Source organism: Gymnoscopelus braueri (genome assembly GCF_963280865.1).
Source record: "Gymnoscopelus braueri genome assembly, chromosome: 9".
In the NCBI taxonomy this organism is placed as follows: Eukaryota; Metazoa; Chordata; class Actinopteri; order Myctophiformes; family Myctophidae; genus Gymnoscopelus; species Gymnoscopelus braueri.
The window spans coordinates 23,246,290-23,266,771 of NC_137610.1; positions in this window are offsets into that span (position 1 = coordinate 23,246,290).

A 20,482-nucleotide genomic window follows, 5' to 3' on the forward strand; every position below is an offset into this window, starting at 1 on the left:
TTCACTGATGAACTCCCTTAGCCATGATGTCAGTCCTGATGAACTCCCTTAGGACTTTGATGTTTGTCCTGGACGTTTTGGTTATCTCCATATATGGAGTTCCAGTAGGGGTTCTCTGATGTCAGCGCTAGGTATGTTAGGTATCTCCATGATAATCGTCTAGGAGAGATTCTATGATGTGTTGGAGATTTCAGCTATTTAAACAACAGACAAATTGTGCAATGACATAATTTGTCGTTTGTCCGTCCATTGTATTGGTGAAATTAAGAGCAGACAAGACTGTTAAAATTAAGTGTATTAATTAATCAAGCAGTAAGTTAAAAGTTAGAGAAATGTACTTAACAGAGATCTCTGGGCTCACACTAGCGTTCCTTATCAGCAACAAATTGCATCGAGGTCACCTCACTAAGTCTGAGCCCTCTTATCTGTCCCTAGAGCCCCTATATACTGAAATGTGGGATGGTCTTCAGGTTGGTTCGCCACCTGACTCAGCATTTGTCTTCAAACAATGGGGGGGGGGGGGATTTCTCTCCAACCTGCATCTTTCTAAGATTAGGGAAGGACAGAAAGGAACAGAAACCACAAATGCATACACATGTACAGACAGATGACCTCTCATCACTTCAACGGCCGGGCCATCTGACAGTTTTGTCTTCTTTATTGGGACAGCAATTAAACAATAGTAATTAAAGCAATCGCATATTCTTATAATACCAACTAGTATTAACTAAAGCTTTAAAGGGATATCAATTGCCATCAGATGTCAGACTTGGGGAGGTTAATTGTCTCCATCTATGGGAATCTCCATTTGGGAAGGTTGTGATCGAATAGGTCACTAAAGTCGGGACTGAATAGGTCATTCATCCCATTAGGTTTCTGGGCACCTTGCCATGATCCACCTTGCGGTGTTATCCATCTATGGCTAATGCTGGCAAGTATGCCCTGAACGTTCTTTATACTTTCACTGGTAGATGCGTTTCTGAAGTGTCCATAGCCCTCCTATGAGACACAGACTGAGAAGAAAAAAATCACACAATTTTAGCAGGAGCATTAGTGAGGATCTATGAAGATAGGTTGAAAATGGGTGAAGTCGTTCTTTAATGATCATTAGACTAATAACCCATTACCCATTATCAATAAGTAACCCACCTATATCCCAAACTCCCTCCCCAGTCAGAGTTCATAGTTTTATTTTTATATGGAGTTCCAGTAGGGGTTCTCTGATGTCAGAGCTAGGTATGTTAGGTATACCTCCATGATAATCGTCTAGGAGAGATTCTATGATTCTATGATAACCCATTACCCATTATCAATAAGTAACCCACCTATATCCCAAACTCCCTCCCCAGTCAGAGTTCATAGTTTTATTTTTATATGGAGTTCCAGTAGGGGTTCTCTGATGTTCATAGTTTTATTGAATGTAGAATTATGTACAGGATGTCATTTGTATATGTGAGGGAACTTAATTTACTGTCTTTCCCTATGGGACTGACCGTGGGTAGCTACCTGGGATGTAAGTTGGGGCTTGATCAACCCCGGCTGGGTCACCTGGGCGAGGGTTCATGTTGCGAGACCCGAAACACCCTATGACCCCAGGCTACAACACTGATGATACATCCCAGGTGCATCCATGTGATGTATTCTTTATTGTATGTACTTAATTTAGGAGAGAATATCTCAACTGTTCTTGGCTAATATGACCCCAAGGAACAACTTAGGAACTGTGACTAATTCTCTATCCGGAATGAAATACCCGAAAATGACCACGCTCTTTTTTTAAATGACCATAACCGGTGCACTACTTCCAACATGGCTCTATCTGCTAAACCTTTGGAGCTACAGATTTACTGAGGTGTTCAAAATGTTCAGAATACTTATGATTAGGGAAACATAGTAAAGTGTAAAATGTATAATTTGATATTTGACAGAACAGCTAAAAGAAACGTATTACTGTCCAGGGCCATAAGGATATTTTTGCGCAAATCAATCTAAGAGCACCACATTTGTCCCAGATGTAACCCAGGGCATGCTCTAATGATTTAGCAAGAGCGCCCGAGCCAGCAACCTTCAGGGTCATCATAGTGGCCAAATCCAATATGACCGCCACCTGACAAAGTTTTTAGCTATAACGTTTGAACCACATTTTCAGCTATGAATGCAAACTTGGTGTCTAAATCATGTTTTTTGACAATTAAAAACATGTTTGAATGCTTATCTTTATGATTTAATCTATCTAGAGGACACTAATTTGATTATCACAAATATGGCTACTATGTTCTGAAACAACCAATGTATCTTACGATGTAATTTCATTGAAACAAGAATGATTTAACAGTAGAACTAATTCCTATGATGATAGACCTACAGCTAGAGCTAATACAGTATGTTCAACAATGCTCAGCATAAAGTGTAATACTATATAGTATTACTATTCTATACACCATTGACTAGTATGATATCATACGGTACTAGTCACTAGCCACTGTCAGGATTCATCTACTCTGCTGTGGCCACCACGGCTCTTGCCGGCGTACAGTATATGATGATGACCATATACTCCAATCTTTGGACATGGAAAGTTGATCTTTTCAGGCTCCAAAGTAAGGGTGACCAGAGTTTCTTTGAGATACCTGCACTCCTTTTCCCATAGTCAGGGAAGGCTGATGTTGGTCAAATGGTAACCAGGTCCCTTGAGAACTTCCTCCCAGCCAAGCTGCACTGATTCAGCATGTCCGAACCTGGGAACCTTACTGGACCCATCTCGCAGATGCCAGTAAAGCTTGCGCCATCCTCCTCCACTGTGGCTGCAAAAGTCATGTAGTGGACACAGCAAATGCTGCAAAACTGGAGTCTGCTGCATCTCGATATATAGATGTTGTGTGATTAGGACATTAAAAACAATCATCACCCGAGGAATCAAAAGGACTGAGCACATGCAACTGTGTGTGTGTGTGTGTGTGTGTGTGTGTGTGTGTGTGTGTGTGTGTGTGTGTGTGTGTGTGTGTGTGTGTGTGTGTGTGTGTGTGTGTGTGTGTGTGTGCTCGTGTGCGTGTGTGTGCGTGGTGCAGTATGTATCAGTTATCGCAGAGCTGTTCTGTTGTTGTAGTAATACCAAGACACATTCCTAGCAACGATTTGTTGTTTAGCAATTCACTTTTCAGATTCTAATTTGAACATATTGTTCAAATTCCATACACCTTTGACTATTATGATAGTATTCACTTTATGCTGAGCATTGATGTTATGGTTTGCTGACCAGCTGCTGCTGGAAGTGCCAACTGCACCCACTAAAGTTACAGGGGTGACCGGGCCTTTGCCGTGGCTGCCCCCTCTGGAATGACTTACCTTTACGCATCAAAGCAGCCCAGTCATCTTTACTAAAGACTATTTTTTTGTCCTTGGCATTCAGTAACAACTAAAGCAGCCTTACCTTCCTCTATTGGCGCTAATGTTTGTTTGTCTGTGCTTACTCATTGTTTACTATTGTCGGCTTACATTGCATTGTTTGCTTCCTGTTTTTTTTTTTTTTTTTTTTGCTTTGTTTTGCTTTTTACCTGTACAGCACTTTGGTTGACCTGGTCATGTTAAATGTGCTATATAAATAAACCTTGATTTGATTTGATTTGATTTTTAAAAGGGTGTGGTCATTTTCGGGTATTTCGTCCCGAATAGAGAATTAGTCACAGTTCCTAAGTTGTTCCCTGGGGTCATATTAGCCAAGAACAGTTGAGATATTCTCTCCTAAATGAAGTGCACACATATCTTAGCCAGGTCCTAGAAAGTGAATGACCCCTGCTGGTGGAGCTTCCACACCACAAGTATATAGTTGTAAGGAGTTTACGGTTTTATGTCCCAGAAAGGTTTTAGTAGTCTTGCAACATACTTTTGTGAGATGTAGCTTTGATCTAAAAAAAATGACAGAAAATGCATTAAAAAACACATCATACAGTAATTACATGTGGTGTTAATGACTGTCTGTAGATCCTATTGATTACATGTTAGACTACAACTTTTACTTTGAAGGACAAAGACCATGTGCTTTGACCCATGGTCACATGGCTTCTTTGTTTTGATGAAAAAGGTAGACTAAAAGATGACTGACATTTTGAATAATAACCATTCCAGGCTTTTGGATTCCAGATGAATTAAGAAAAAAAAAGACAAATAAAGAGCTTTTTCCTTTGTCAGTCCCAAATCAAAAAATGCCAAAATACTAATCAGAATATCAGAAAAATGGAGCATTTTCCTGATTTTTTGGTGGGCTAGAAAATTGGATAAATGAAGCCATTATTTGATTTTTGGTCTGGGATGAAAAAACGCCAAAACCTTTTTTAAGAGCTTTTTTTCAGTGTCAGTCCCAAATCAAAAAAAGCCAAAATACTAATGAGAATATCATAAAAATGGGCCATTTTCCAGATTTTAAGGGAAAAAAGAAAAGTTTCAAAATGAAGCAATGTTTTATTTAGGATCTGAAACGAAAATCAGTAAAATATGCTTTTCAGACGCTTATTCCAATTGAAAAACAAATAATAAATAAGATGCCCTGACTCAAAAAGCCCGGGGGATCTTAGTATAATCTGAGGTTTAATTTGGAAGTGATTATTTGAAAAATGGAGCAATATTTAATTTGGTTTCTGAAAGGAAAATCAGTAAAATAATTATTTGAAAAGTGAATCGGAATTGAATTTCAAATTATACTAAGATCCCCCGACCACTTTTCCCATTAATTTGTATTGGGCTTTGAGTTTTGGATATCCGTAATTGCATTCTGGATATCTAAAATCAACATTCTGGATATCTACAATTGAATTCTTACTAGGAGGATCTACTCTTTCAGATATCTACAATGCAGTTTTTACTAGGACAAACTACCATTTTAGATATCCGAAACTAAAAAATCGTTCCAGACCTCCATAATTACATTTTGTATATCCAAAATGTAATTAAATATAACCACATATTATGACTAGTACTAATCGAATTATGGATATCCACAACTGCAATTGTGCTAGGAAAAATATAGTTCAATATATCTGTATTTATATTATGGATATCCGTAATTGTAATTCTTCCTATCCATAATGCAGTTTTAGATATCTATAACTGCAATATGATCGCTTTCCTTCCACCTACGTCAGTGGCTCGTGGACTCTGATTGGTCCGTTAAATGTGTCATGGGTGCTGTTTGTGTCGCTCACATTTACATAGCTTTAAGTTCCCTGCTTTCTAAGTGGCATTTCATTATAGGCGAACGGAACTACCCTAAAAACAAGCAATTAAGTTAGATTTCTGTCATCTAACGCTCATTAATCTCTCAGTCTCAACAGATTACGAGCTGCGCTAACAAATTCAAAGGAAAAAAAACAGCAGAGGGCGCTGTTTTCCTTTTTTTTATGGGTTCCCAAGATCGAACGCCCATTGATGCTTCAGTATAATCCTATACGAGCAAATCACCACGCTGATTGTCAAATACATTTATTATGTTAATGTCGCCATTGTCTGAAATTAGTCCAATCCTCACCTTTGTTTAGGGTTACACATGTCCTCTCCATATCCAGATCACACTGGAGCCATGTTGGTTAATTATATCAATGTCAGTTGTAGCCTAGGTCAGTGGTTCTCAACATGAGGTCCAGGGACCAACAAGGGCCATTAAGGGGCTCCCCAGCAAATTGATAATTAAACATGCCAGAATATCCTAAATTAACACAATTAGACAATTTAGCCTAGATTAGGAGAATGGCTGTTCTGATCATAGTTCGCTCTACAAGCAATAGGCTTAGGCTAGAGATACTGGTCATGGACAAGAATTAAAAAACACAAGAAAGCCATTGCCTTGTTTCCATTGGGGTCCTTTGTACTCAATTCATAGTGACATTAAATGACAGATAGATATACACTACTATGCAGAACATCATCTAAGCAATTTAAAAAATAAGAGAAAAATCTGACAATGAAATTCTTTCTTAATCACTTTATTTTTGGTGAATGTTCACTTAGTGCAGTGTTTCTCAAAGCGGGGTCCAGGGACCCCCAGTCCTTCCTTAAGGGGGTTCCAGGGGGTCAGTTAGGAACCAAATGGATGAATGGATGAACAGGGGTCTTCAACAGGGGGTCCGGGACCCCTAGGGGGTCCTCAGAGTTACTACAGGGGGTCCGCTAAATCTTTGATCTTTGTGTTATGATTATTTTTTTTTACCTTAACCATTTGAACCCTAATATCCCTTTTCTGAGGAGAACAACGCTCACAACGCCTCGCAGTGCAAGGCGTTGTGAGCTTGTAGATCTGCTATTTCTGAGGAGAACAACGCTCACAACGCCTCGCAGTGCGAGGCGTTGTGAGCTTGTAGATCTGCTATTTTTGGCAAAGAGGCGTAGCCTAGAGGGAAATAAGAGCAGACCAAGTGAACAAAAAAAGTTTAATCTGAAACACAATTGTATACAATATAGAAGAGGGGGTCCCTGCTTAATTTATCTCTCAGCTAGGGGGTCCTTGGCCTGAAAACGTTGAAGGCCCCTGCCCTACGGAACCTCTCCCTCCGCTGTATAGCTCCAAGATGAGCTATATAGCGGAGGGAGAGGTTCCGATTGGAGCTATTATACACATTGATTCTTGAATAGGCCTATATACTGATTAGCCAGCCCTGTTCTTTTTTTAAATAACATTTTCGGGTTGATTCATCTAGCTATTTGTTGAGTTCTCATACGAATTTGGCATTAGGCATTGTACTACATAGAGGGTGTATGAAACGAAAGCCTGCCAGCCAGGTAGCCTACTTATAACAAGGCGTTAATAAAGTGACCAACATGGATGGAACTCTCTCTCTTTGTTCTCTGCTCTGCAATGCAGGGGTTAACGAGCATATCATTTGCACTATATTAGCCATACTGGTGAGTGGTGACAGGATAAAAGTGTTGTCTCTTGACAATTTGTTGATCTGTGAGCCCAGGCCACCTGCAATTTACAGAGAATACAGGATAGGTGGGCACTAGGGACATCTGGGCACCCTGATGTAAAATTGGCTATTTTGTCCAAAATGAAAAAAATAAGAAAATGAAACTAGAAAAAGTGCTCCTCGGAGCACAGGTCTCCGCCAGGTCAGGTACGTTATTCTGGCCTCCTGGTGGCGCTATAATAGGCCAATGTGAAAAGGGTGCCAACCGTGCCATTTATTCTTGCATTGACACTGCATTCATGATTTGAGGCATTTTGTTCCAAAAATGTGTTTTGCTAAATTAGACCTGCTGGTGGCGCTATAACAGGCCAATGTGAGAAGGGTGGCATTTCTTCCTCGGCCTAGTGGGAATGTGCGTGTGAAATTTCACGGAAATCCCAAGCTTTGTGTATACTTTGAGGCTTTTTTGTTCAAAACGGACCAATCCTGCAAATTTTGGAAGCCAACCTTAGGCAATGAGGATGGAATATGGGAAATCGGACAGATCCGTGTTGATCACATGACTATAGTAATACTGTGTACCGATTTGCATGACGTTTGGATAAAATTTGTAGGAGTAATATAAAAATCACACCCTGTGTGAAGTGGGCGGTGTCTTGCTAGCTAATCACAATACTGAATGGAGTCAACCAATCATGTACAAAAGATAAATACATTTATTGAAACACTCTTTATGATGGACGAAACCATAACTCGAAAAAAACCAAGGTTTGGTTTTTTTCGAGTTATGGTTGCTTATATAGGGCTATGCACATGTGTCATGTGACACTGGCCAATCACAGTCCTGAATAGATTGTGATTGGCCAATCACAGCGCAGGATAATTCTACTAATTTCCTGGGCCCAGATCACAGCGCAGGAAAATGTACATTTTTCCAAATCTCACTTATAGGGGCGGTTTCACCGCCCAAAAAAATTGGTTTTGCACAAATCGGCCTGCTGGTGGCGCTATAACAGGCCCATGTGAAAGATTTGGGCCAGAGGTTCTGAATTGGCATCCAGGAAGTGTGTGTGCACAGTTTCGGAGCGACCGGGCCAACGGTGCCGGAGATTAGCTGGTGACAGACGGACACACACACACACACACGGACGGACACACGGACGGACGGAGAAGGGGTAAAACATACTCTCTCGCCATGCCAAAAATTGTCCTAAGTAATGTAGATATGCACGTTATCTCAAACGTCCTTCCTTCAAATTCTTGTTTATGTCCATAAATGATATCGGTACTGGTTTTGTAGAAATGTTATAAATATTAGAGCTTAATTTTGTTCTAATCATGTATACCTTATTTTACTTAAAAACGTTTTCCAATTTAATGTTTTAACATTTTCTGGTACATATGGTAAGTTATCACTTAGCCTACATATAGTCTTCATCCTTGGCATGAAAACAATGGTGCGTGAATGAAGTATAATTGAAAACGATTTGTTTAGTGCCGTTTTTTAGCAGTGTAACAAGGCATTAGAATTGTATCTCAAGACTCATATGGGCTTAAATTTTAACATATTCGGTTTAATAACTCACACCCTGTTAAATCAATTGAAAAACTTTGTTTATGATAGCAGACATGTGTACAGTAGGTCCTTTGCTTGAAAATATTACATGTAGGTAAAAAGAAAAAAATAATGAAAAGAGAGAAAACTGTACAATAAGGCTTGCCCGATGACGTAATTTTGGATATCTAAAATGGTAGTTTGTCCTACTAAGAACTGCATTGTAGATATCTGAAAGAGTAGATCCTCCTAGTAAGAATTATATTGCATATATCCAGAATGTTGGTTTTAGATATCCAGAATGCAGTTACGGATATCCGAAACTAAAAGCCCAATACACATGAATGGGAAAAGTGACGTCATTCCTCCTAGGAAGAATGACGTTTCGGATATCTCAAATGACAGTTCCTCCTAGGAGGAATGTCATTATGGATATCCGAAACGTTAGTTTTGACTAGGACGAACTGAATTATAGATATCCAGTCTAGCTAGTTCCTCCTAGGAGGAATGTCATTATGGATATCTGAAACGTTAGTTTTGACTAGGAAGAACTGAATTATAGATATCCAGTCTAGCTATTAAATGTTAAAACGGCTTGCCATACTATTTCTACTAGTAAGAATGTAGTTATAGATATCTGTAATAAGGATTTTGACTAGTCAAAATGCAGTTTTTACTAGTCAAAATGCAGTTTTGATTAGTCTAAATGTAATTACAGATATCTGCGATTACTTTATGACTAGTAAGAATACAGTTTTAACTAGGAGAAATGCTATTTGCGATATCACAAATATAATTCTAGATAGTCAATGGACACTTTTTATATTAAAATGGCGTAATATCTACCTGTCACCAGATATCTGAAATTGTATTGTTCCTAGTCATAATACTAATTGCAGATATCTGAAATTACATTTGTACTAGTAATAATATGAATTGTGGATATCCATAATTCCATGTGTCCTAGTAACAATGAATTATTGGATATACTAAATGTAATTACGGAGGTCTGGAATGATTTTTTAATTTCGGATATCTAAAATGGTAGTTTGTCCTAGTAAGAACTGCATTGTAGATATCTGAAAGAGTGGATCCTCCTAGTAAGAATTCTATTGCAGATATCCAGAATGTTGGTTTTAGATATCCAGAATGCAGTTACGGATATCCGAAACTAAAAGCCCAATACACATGAATGGGAAAAGTGACGTCATTCCTCCTAGGAAGAATGATGTTTCGGATATCTCAAATGACAGTTCCTCCTAGGAGGAATGTCATTATGGATATCCGAAACGTTAGTTTTGACTAGGAAGAACTGAATTATAGATATCTAGTATACATATCCAGTCTAGCTATTAAATATTAAAACGGCTACTTGAATTTTTTTACGGATTTTAAGATATCTGAAATAGAATTTTGACTAGGAGAAATTAAATTATAGATATCTTGAAATACAATTTATACTAGTAAGAATGTCATTATGGATATCTTTAATTACAATTATGACTAGTGAGAATACAGTTTTGACTAGGAGAAATGTGTTTTTGGATATCTAAAACATATATTACAGATAGGAGCATGGTTCGATTAAATGTTAAAACGGCTTGCCATAGGCAGAGAGACAGAGACAGTGAGTGAGACAACCAACAGCCCAGGTCTTGCCCAGCTTGAAAGTAACCAGAAGGAGCTTTCTCAGGGGCAGTACATGGTCCAAACAAAACAAACTACCGTACATAAATCTGTAAAAATCCTGAGCAGCTGCTCAAAATGTACTGTACATGTCTATGATATACAATGCGTCTTCTGCTTCTTTTGCACATATGGCATACCTGCCAAGAGTCCTGTTAAGGCCAGGCCTAATAAGTGTGTGTTTTTAACACTACAGTAAATAAGTGTTTTTGTCACTGTATATTTGCACATGTGTCCGTGCGCTATTTGTACAGTGCTCTGGGAGTAGTTGGGGTTTGGACCTGCTTTACTATACAGTATAATGTATGTAGCTGCCCCATCAATTTGTGTGTGTGTTTTCTTGTTATTGTATTATCACACGCACAGTATATTGGGCTAATAACTATGGTTTCTGTTAGCTAGGACCAGACCCCCCCTCCCCCAGAAAATCTCCAGTTCAGTCCAATGTTGTCTGGTATGTTAGAAACGTTTTTACTGCTTGTACCTGTATGAGTGACGAATAAAACCCTGTGTGATTCTATCTGTTATCTGTAAATGCAGCTGTATCAATTGATAGCCCTTTTGACCCCCAGAGAGGAATTAATGTCATTGCACATTTACACCAGTTTCAAATGTATATAAGGTGTTTTCATTTGCAAGATCCCCTAATTGATATCCATTAAAGCAGGGTTTCTCAAATGTTGTTGTAATGATAGTTAAAATTTACAATTGTAGGTGATGAACTTTTGAGAGAGAGATACGGTTCAGTTGAGAACTCCTGAATAGACCTGCTGTTACACCACGGACCCCTTGACCTGTTCATAAACAGACAATATTTGTACTTGGTCAATGTTTAAGTGTAGCAAAATTAAAATGCAAAAGTAGTGTATTTTTTTGGTGTAGCTAAATTAAAATACAAAAGAAGTGTTTCATTTTTTATGTTGTCCGTAGTGGCCTGCATAAGTGATATTTGTACTCAGGGCAAAGATAAGATAGCGAACTAAAAATACAAAAGTAGCGTTTTTTACGCTACTGCGTCAAAATATATTTTAATATTTATAATAAATACCCTTTTTTTGCAAGTTTCAAATATTTTTGGACACAGAATCAAATATTTTAAGGTCATGATTCACCGGGGGCCTGGATGGCTTGGTTCCAGGCTTAAAATAATTTATATAAATATTTTCTGAAATCTCAATGCGGGAAAATGAATAGGGTGGCACCACAAAATGGCCATCACTGCTATCTGGCTAAATGCACAGGTCTATGCTATGCTAAATGATGAGGGCATGATAATTCTACAATAAATTCAAAATGCAGCAAAGTACTAGGACATGCCTTTGGGTCAGTCATATAAGCACTGCGACATGATTAAGACAGTAAAACCAAGCTATTGAATTTGAACAGATTTATTAGCCCTCAAGACAAAACACAATGTTGTCCATTGAGTAGAACATGTCCTCCTCGGAATAGAACTAGGATTTGCATTAAAAATAGGCTAAACGGCCCTTTAATTGTAACTTACAATTATTGTAAGTGATAATGCATACAGAAAAAAAAGAAAAAAATAGCAGATCTACAAGCTCACGTGCTGTGACACGTTGTGAGATTTTTTGCTAATGTTCCTCTCAGAATCGGGATGCTATGGTTAAAATGGTTAATACATTAATCTAATCTGTGTAACACACACACACACACACACACACACACACACACACACACACACACACACACACACACACACACACACACACACACACACACTTGCATTGCCAGCCTAAATGTCACAAGCTGAGTTCTCGCTACAAGACAGCCTTAAGCTTTAAATACAACCTCTACGTAAATAATCTTCCCATCCTTCATTATATTGCTTCTCCGAGTGTAACTGCCTCAACAGTTTCTGTTTCCGCTCCAGCGGCGTCTCTTCTGGGACCGGTAGCTTCATCCATCTGAGCTGGAGCTGGTGCTCTCTCTCCTGCAGTTGTGTTTCTATCTGCTCCACTTGCATCTTTTTCTGCACCACCTGTTCTTCTCTCTGCTCCAACTGTGTCTCTCTCTGCTCCAGCTGTCTCTCTATCTGCTCCAGCTGGTTCCTTTCCTCCATTACTGCTGCCATCGATTGTCTGTCCTCAGCAACCTGAAATTAGAAAGAAAGTGATTACTCCATTTGGATTAAAATGTTATCTCAGTAGAAAATGGCACTCCTCAGAGCGAGGGGTAAACAGCGTTTCTATGACATACAGTTCATATTTTGTTGGGACCCCTATGAGCAGAAGGGATGATGTGATTCAAATTTGGCGATGATGGGAACGTTATGGAGTATTCAAAACCCTGCTTGGTGTCATTGTCACAACGAGAGACAAGACCATTTGCACTAGCCTGGTAAACCCTCCCTCCGGAAATCTCATTTCTATTTGATTCTGGAATCAAATAGAAATTAGATTTCCGGAGGGAGGGTTTACCAGGCTACATTTGCACCGAATTTGGTGAAAAAATAAAATTAAAGGCATATTTCATCATCAGTCATTTTATTATCTACTCAGGCTTTTGGGAACACCCCAGACCGTTTTTAAGTTGCTTGATTCAGTATTTAGATATTCGATATTCATTTTATCAGACGCGCCCCCTTCCTATACAAACCCATTGTAACTTCAAACTCCATTTTAACAATGATAGATTCATCAGATACACTCGTCCTTGGTTCTGGTGGCTGATATTGTCCTTCTAATACGTGAGGAGACTGTGTTTTTTCATTTATTTTGTATATTTTTGGGGGAAAATCTGAAAAATGAAATACAATAGAAAATCACACCCTGTGTGAAGTGGGCGGTGTCTTGCTAGCTAATCACAATACTGAATGGAGTCAACCAATCATGTACAAAAGATAAATACATTTATTGAAACACTCTTTATGATGGACGAAACCATAACTTGAAAAAAACAAATATTTTCCTGCGCTGTGATCTGGGCCCAGGAAATTTGTACAATTATCCTGCGCTGTGATTGGCCAATCACAGTCTATTCAGGACTGTGATTGGCCAGTGTCACATGACACATGTGCATAGCCCTATATAAGAAACCATAACTTGAAAAAAACAAATATTTGGTTTTTTTCAACACTCGTATTTTACTTGAAAAAAACAAATATTTGGTTTTTTTCAAGTTATGGTTTCTTATATAGGGCTATGCACATGTGTCATGGACACTGGCCAATCACAGTCCTGAATAGACTGTGATTGGCCAATCACAGCGCAGGATAATTGTACAAATTTCCTGGGCCCAGATCACAGCGCAGGAAAATGTACATTTTTCCAAATCTCACTTATAGGGGCGGTTTCACCGCCCAAAAATAATAAATGAAAAAAGTAATCGAAAAAACATGGTCTTCTCACGTATTAGGAGGGCAGGATGAGTCACCAGAACCAAGGATGGGTGTTTCTGGTGAATCTAACATGGTTAAAATGAAGTTTGAAGTTATAATGGGTTTGTATAAGAAGGGGGCATGTCTGAGAAAATGAATATCAAATATCTAAATACTGAATCAAGCAACTGTCTGGGGGGTTCACATAAGCCTGAGTAGATGATAAAATGACCCAAAAAGTTGTTTTAAAGTGAAATGTCCCTTTAAGTCAAATTTCAACAAACATTTGAAGCATTTGTGGCACCCCCATGAGTGGATGTGAACTCGCTTCTGGTCCCCATTGTGTGTTTCATATTTGGGGCAGATCGATGAGGCCGATTTTAAAGATATGGGGTAGTGGCCTACAGGAAGTGTGTGCAAAGTTTTAACATTTATCAGGCCATTTACCTAAATAACTCCTAATGTTAACCCCAATTATGTTTGTGAAATTACACGCTATGTTTGTGAAAAAGTGACACACACACACACACACACACACACACACACACACACACACACACACACACACACACACACACACACACGTCTACTTAAACTCACTGCTTTTCTTTTCACCAAACGCTTAGCAGGTGGCTTGTTTTCAGTGCCCTGGGCCGACCGCTTTTGCCCCTGTGATGCTGTTCCCCTTGTGGGTCTGCTGTGATTCTCTCCACTTCTTTTACTGTCCATGTCCACTAATTGTAGGTGACGGTGTCCTCTGGTCTGGAATGGATAAGAAGCTTCTGGTGATGCGACGTTTTCCGAAATAGACGGACCGGCGGGGTACTAATAGCCCTTAATAGGGGCGTGGTTTGTACCACCCTCTACTGGCTGAGTTGGGGAATGGGGAAGAAAAACAATGCATTCTTTCACCTGGTTAAAATAATGCTGATTGTCAATTCAAAATGCTAATGATTACATTATGCATGGACGGAGACCCTTTTGATAGGCCTATTTTTACTCGAATTTCTGTCACTAATAACATTTCTAATGACTTTCCCATAGAATGCCACTTTATTCAATGTATTATAACACTAATATCTTTTGACGAGAGCTGCTGCCATCCCCATGCCCCAAGTACAACATATTTCCCAGTGATTTTGATATTTTTCTCTTGCATCTTTATCCAAAATCTAGGTCAATTTATCTTGCTCAATAGCCTAATTTTAAACACGCCACAGAGCATTATTACATGCATTTACACCTGAATGGATTTTTCATGTATTCTGTTTCTTTAATCAGTTTTATCCTTTATTTTTATCACCCACTTGTCGGCTAGATAGATAGATGGATAGATATGTAACCTATAGCCAGTCTGTAAAGTGTAGGCCACACTTTCCATAGGGTGTGTCGCATATACAGTAGCCTACTACTGTACATTCAACACATTGCAGTTGTACAAACAAAAAATGTCAACATTACTTTGACATTTTGTTATTTTCCAGTTGTTTCATGTGACTCAAAGCCTTAAAACGGTCCTGTTTTCCAGTATAGCTACATATTTGAGTTGTGAACTTGTGATTGTGCTTGTTCTTATCCCCTCACTGAAATTGTTTCTAAACAATTACTTGCAGATGGTGCCCTCTGCTGTACACTGAACACATTACCTCTCTCCATCCATAATGTAACCATTAACAGGTGATTTTATAGCCTGGTAAACCCCCCTCCCTCCGGAAATCTCATTTGCATTTGGTTTCAGGAAGGAGGGTCTGGGATTGCTCACAGAGTAAAGCTGCCCGAACCACTGCGCATACGAACCAATCAGCGGCTGCTAGGGGCGGGGTTAGTGATTTTAGGCAACTGCGCCCTAATACATAATCATAAAACCAACCCCAAAAAATATATATTCAGAACCATAAACAACATTGAATACTTTCTCTTAAATGACGGTAGGCCCACTCACCCAAATTAAAGGCCAGTCAGCATAAGTTAGAGAAAAAATACCCTATTTATAGGCTCAATTTTTGTTCAGTTTCCGCAGTTCATTTCAAATCAGTTTCCTAAATAATAATCTAATTGAATCTTTGTGATGGTCCGGTATAACATAATATATATATTTTTTTTCTGCCAAGTTACCAACTCATTCTGAAGAGAAGAGAGAAAAAATAATATAATTTAAATCAACAAATATACTACACACCTACATAACAAAACTGACAAAATTCTTACAGTGTAATCTCTTCATAAGATTTGGATGAACTGTGCACCGATATGCTATAAGAGCAATAGCACCCCTCTAACCTCGATTGAAACTGAGAATATAGAATCTTAAATGGTAGATAAACTGAGAATGATTAAGGTATAGCCCTACTGAACGTCAGTTAGTTGAGTGTATGCATGTCCTCTAACTGCAAGTATGCTTTTTGTTTGTGAAAGGAAAAGAAGCATTCCATGGAAGGGGCTGATTGCATTAAACTCTGACACTGCCAGTGTCATGATTAATGGCAAACATAATTCAGTTATATCTCGACTTCGGAGCAGCCAGCCACATGTCCAGGACTTGGGTTGCATATGCCACCTTGTGCAGCTTGCCATTGATTGTGGTGTCCAGGCCATAAAGCTTCCGGTGGTGAAGTTTTTAGTTGGTAGGCCTATATACTGCCACTTTAATGAAAGGTAAATATGTGTGCATGAAAGCTGAACATTTGCAGTGGTTGGCTTGCTATAAACATAACACATTACAAAATGGTAACATAATTAATATTTTATTATTTTCAGTGCAAGGACATGTGAGGTGGACATGGAATTTGTGGACTTCACAGATTGTGACACACTGGAGCTCCTCAGGTAAGAACCTCAAAGTGTGATAGGATTAATGGACATACTAATGTATATGTACATATTTCTTACTTCTATTCTATTACTGCTGCTACAATGTTGAACCAAAACCAAATATTTGTACTCTTTGTATATGTATATGAGATGTAACAAATGCATCTTGAATCTTTAAGGTACCACTCTACCAGATGGCCCAGTCTCCTCCTCACGAGCATTCAAAAAGTGCAGGACCAGTGGGCAGGTCTACTAGCCTACTTTGAAAGCCACGATGAGTTAGAGACGAACGCCCAAATCCGTCCCTGGCAGATCATCTCTGTGACCCTGAGATGAAAGCATACTTCATGTTCCTGAGCGCCGCTCTCGAGCCTTTGTCTCAATTCAACACTGCCTTTCAGGTAGATACTGAATGGCTGAGTAATGCATATTTGAAAGGATGTGATATAATTCCCACACTTTGTATTTAACATTCCTTATATTTACCCACAGTCAGAGGGAGTGATGATACACAAACTGGAGAGAGAGATGACGATTATGATCGGGGGATTCCTGGGAAACCTTCTTCCTGTACCGTTCTACAGGGGTACCCCACTCAAAGAGGTGGACTACCATGGGCGGGAAAATCAGCTGTCAGATGAAACCCTCTTCATAGGGTCGGACACAACAGAGTTTCTCAGAAATGAAGACCTTGCCCCCACAACCACAAAGAGAATCTTTCAGTCAGTGCACTACTGGTTGTCACATGATATTCTTCATTCTTTATGAATATTATTATTATGAATTTGTCAGATTATTATGCAACTGTACAATGACACTCATCAATGCAGTATTACACATTGTCATATTTCAACTGTCTTTAATAGGACTTTGAGAGCATTCTATGAAAAGGTTATTGGGGAAATGCTGAACGGATTCCCTTCTCCAATGAATCATCACCTTACCGTGGTGGAGAGGTTTGTGTGCCCCAATGAACCTGGGAGCTGTGTTGTCGGGAGCCTAGTGCTCCTGGTAGGGTCTCCCATGGCAAAGTGGTCTCGGGGGAGGGGCCAGACTAAGAATGGTTCACCAAACACTTCATGGACAATTCAAGACGAAGTGATGCGACCCGGCCCGGAGGAAGCCCGGGGCCCTCCTCTGGAGCCAGGCCCGGAGGAAGGGCTCGTCAGCGAGCGCCTGGTGGCCGGGCTAACCACGGAGCCCGGCCGGGCACAGCCCGAAGAAGGAACGTGGGCAGATCTTCGCCGCCACGTGGGCCCACCACCCGCGATCGGAACCAGTGGGGTCGGGTGCACTGTCAGATGGGTGGCAGTGACAGCAGAGGTTCCAGACGGACCAATCAGGGGCAGCAGAGGCTGACTTTTGGGACGTGGAACGTAACTACGCTGGTGGGGAAGGAGCCTGAGCTGGTGCGGGAGGCAGAGCGCTACCGGTTAGACCTGGTGGGGCTTGCCTCCACACATAGCAAGGACTCTGGAACCAAACTCCTGGACAAGGGGTGGACCTTGTTTTATTCTGGAGTTGCTCAGGGTGTGAGGTCTCAGGCGGGTGTGGGGATACTCACAAGCCCCCGGTTGAGTGCCATCACGTTGGGGTTCACCCCGGTGGACAAGAGAGTCGCCTCTCTCCGCCTTAGGGTTGATGGGGGGAAAACTCTGACTGTTGTCTGTGCGTACGCGCCAAACAAGAGTTCAGAGTATTCGGCCTTTTTGGATACCCTGCATGGGGTCCTGCATGGGGCTCCGGTGGGGGATTCCATAGTCTTGCTGGGGGACTTCAACGCACACGTGGGCAATGACGGGGATACTTGGACTGGCGTGATTGGGAGGAACGGTCTCCCTGATCTGAACCTGAGTGGTGGCTTGTTATTGGATTTCTGTGCTAGTCATGGACTGACAATAACAAACACCATGTTCAAACATAAGGATGCTCATAAGTGTACTTGGTACCAGAGTACCCTAGGCCAAAGATCAATGATCGATTTTGTAATCGTATCAGCTGATCTGAGGCCGCATGTTCTGGACACTCGGGTGAAGAGAGGGGCGGAACTGTCAACTGATCACCATCTGGTGGTGAGTTGGTTCAGATGGCGGGGGAAGCCTCTGGACAGACCTGGCAAACCCAAGCGTGTAGTGCGGGTGAACTGGGAACGTTTGGAGGAGACCTCTGTTCGGAAGGAATTTAACTCCCACCTCCGGCGGGACTTCTCTGGCATCCCTGTGGAGGTTGGGGGCATTGAACAGGAATGGGCAATGTTCAAAGCCTCTATTGCTAAAGCTGCGGCTGTGAGCTGTGGTCAGAAGGTCTTAGGTGCCTCAAGGGGCGGTAACCCTCGAACACCCTGGTGGACAGCGGTGGTCAGGGAAGCCGTCCGACTGAAGAAGGAGGCCTATCGGGGTATGATATCCCAGGGGACTCCAGAGGCAGTTGCAAGGTACCGACAGGCCCGAAGGGCGGCAGCCACAGCTGTGACGGAGGCTAAGCAGCGGGTGTGGGAGGAGTTCGGGGAATCCATGGAGAAGGACTTTCGGGCGGCACCAAAGTTGTTCTGGACGACCATACGGCACCTCAGGAGGGGAAAGCGGGGAACCATCCAAGCTGTATACAGCAAGGATGGGGCTCTGCTGACTTCAAGTGAGGAAGTCGTAGGGAGGTGGAAGGAACACTTTGAGGAACTCCTAAACCCAATGACATCAGACCCACCCTCCCTGACAGGAGCAGAGCCTGAGGATGATGGGGGATCGGCGTCAATCTCCCGGAAGGAAGTCACTGAGGTAGTTAAACAACTCCACAGTGGCAAAGCTCCGGGGGTTGATGAGATTCGTCCAGAAATGCTGAAGGCTCTGGGTGTTGAGGGGCTGTCTTGGTTGATACGTCTTTGCAACATCGCGTGGAAGTCTGGGACAGTACCGAGGGAGTGGCAGACTGGGGTGGTGGTCCCACTTTTCAAAAAGGGGGACCAGAGGTTGTGTGCCAATTACAGAGGTATCACATTACTCAGCCTCCCTGGGAAAGTTTATGCCAAGGTACTGGAAAGGAGGGTCCGGCCGATAGTCGAACCTCAGATTCAAGAGGAGCAATGTGGTTTCCGTCCTGGTCGTGGAACAACTGACCAACTCTTTACTCTGGCAGGGATCCTGGAGAGGGCCTGGGAGTATGCATATCCGGTCTACATGTGTTTTGTGGATTTGGAGAAGGCATATGACCGGGTCCCCCGGGAGTTTCTGTGGGAGGTGCTGCGGGAATATGGGGTGAGGGGGACCTTGTTGAGGGCCATCCAATCTCTGTACGCCCAAAGCGAGAGCTGTGTCCGTGTGCTCGGCAGTAAGTCGGATTATTTTCCAGTGGGGGTTGGTCTCAGACAGGGCTGCGCCTTGTCACCTATCCTGTTTGTGATTTTCATGGACAGGATCTCGAGGCGAAGTCGTGGCGGAGAGGGTATACGGTTCGGTGAGCTAAGGGTTGCGTCACTGCTTTTTGCGGATGATGTGGTCCTGATGGCACCATCGGTCCGGGACCTTCAGCTCTCACTGGATCGGTTCGCAGTCGAGTGTGCGTCGGCTGGGATGAAAATCAGCATCTCCAAATCTGAGGCCATGGTTCTCAGCAGGAAACCGGTGGATTGTGCAGTCCGGGTAGGGAATGAGGCTTTGCCCCAGGTGAAGGAGTTTAAGTATCTCGGGGTCTTGTTCACGAGTGAGGGGAGGACGGAGCAGGAGATCAGCCGGAGAATCGGAGCAGCAGGAGCGGTATTGCAGTCGCTGTACCGCACTGTGGTGACGAAAAGAGAGCTGAGCCAGAAGGCAAAGCTCTCGGTCTTCCGAGCAATCTTCGTTCCTACTCTCACCTATGGTCATGAAGTGTGGGTCATGACCGAAAGAATAAGGTCGCGGGTACAAGCGGCCGAAATGAGTTTTCTCAGACGGGTGGCTGGCATCTCCCTTAGAGATAGGGTGAGAAGTTCGGTCACCCGGGAGAGACTCGGAGTAGAGTCGCTGCTCCTTTGCTTGGAAAGGAGCCAGCTTAGGTGGTTCGGGCATCTAGTACGGATGCCTCCCGAGCGTCTCCCTAGGGAGGTCCTCGCTGCACGTCCCACTGGGAGGAGACCCCGGGGCAGACCAAGGACCAGATGGGCGGATTACATCTCCACACTGGCCTGGGAACGCCTCGGGATCCCCCAGGAGGAAGTTGCTA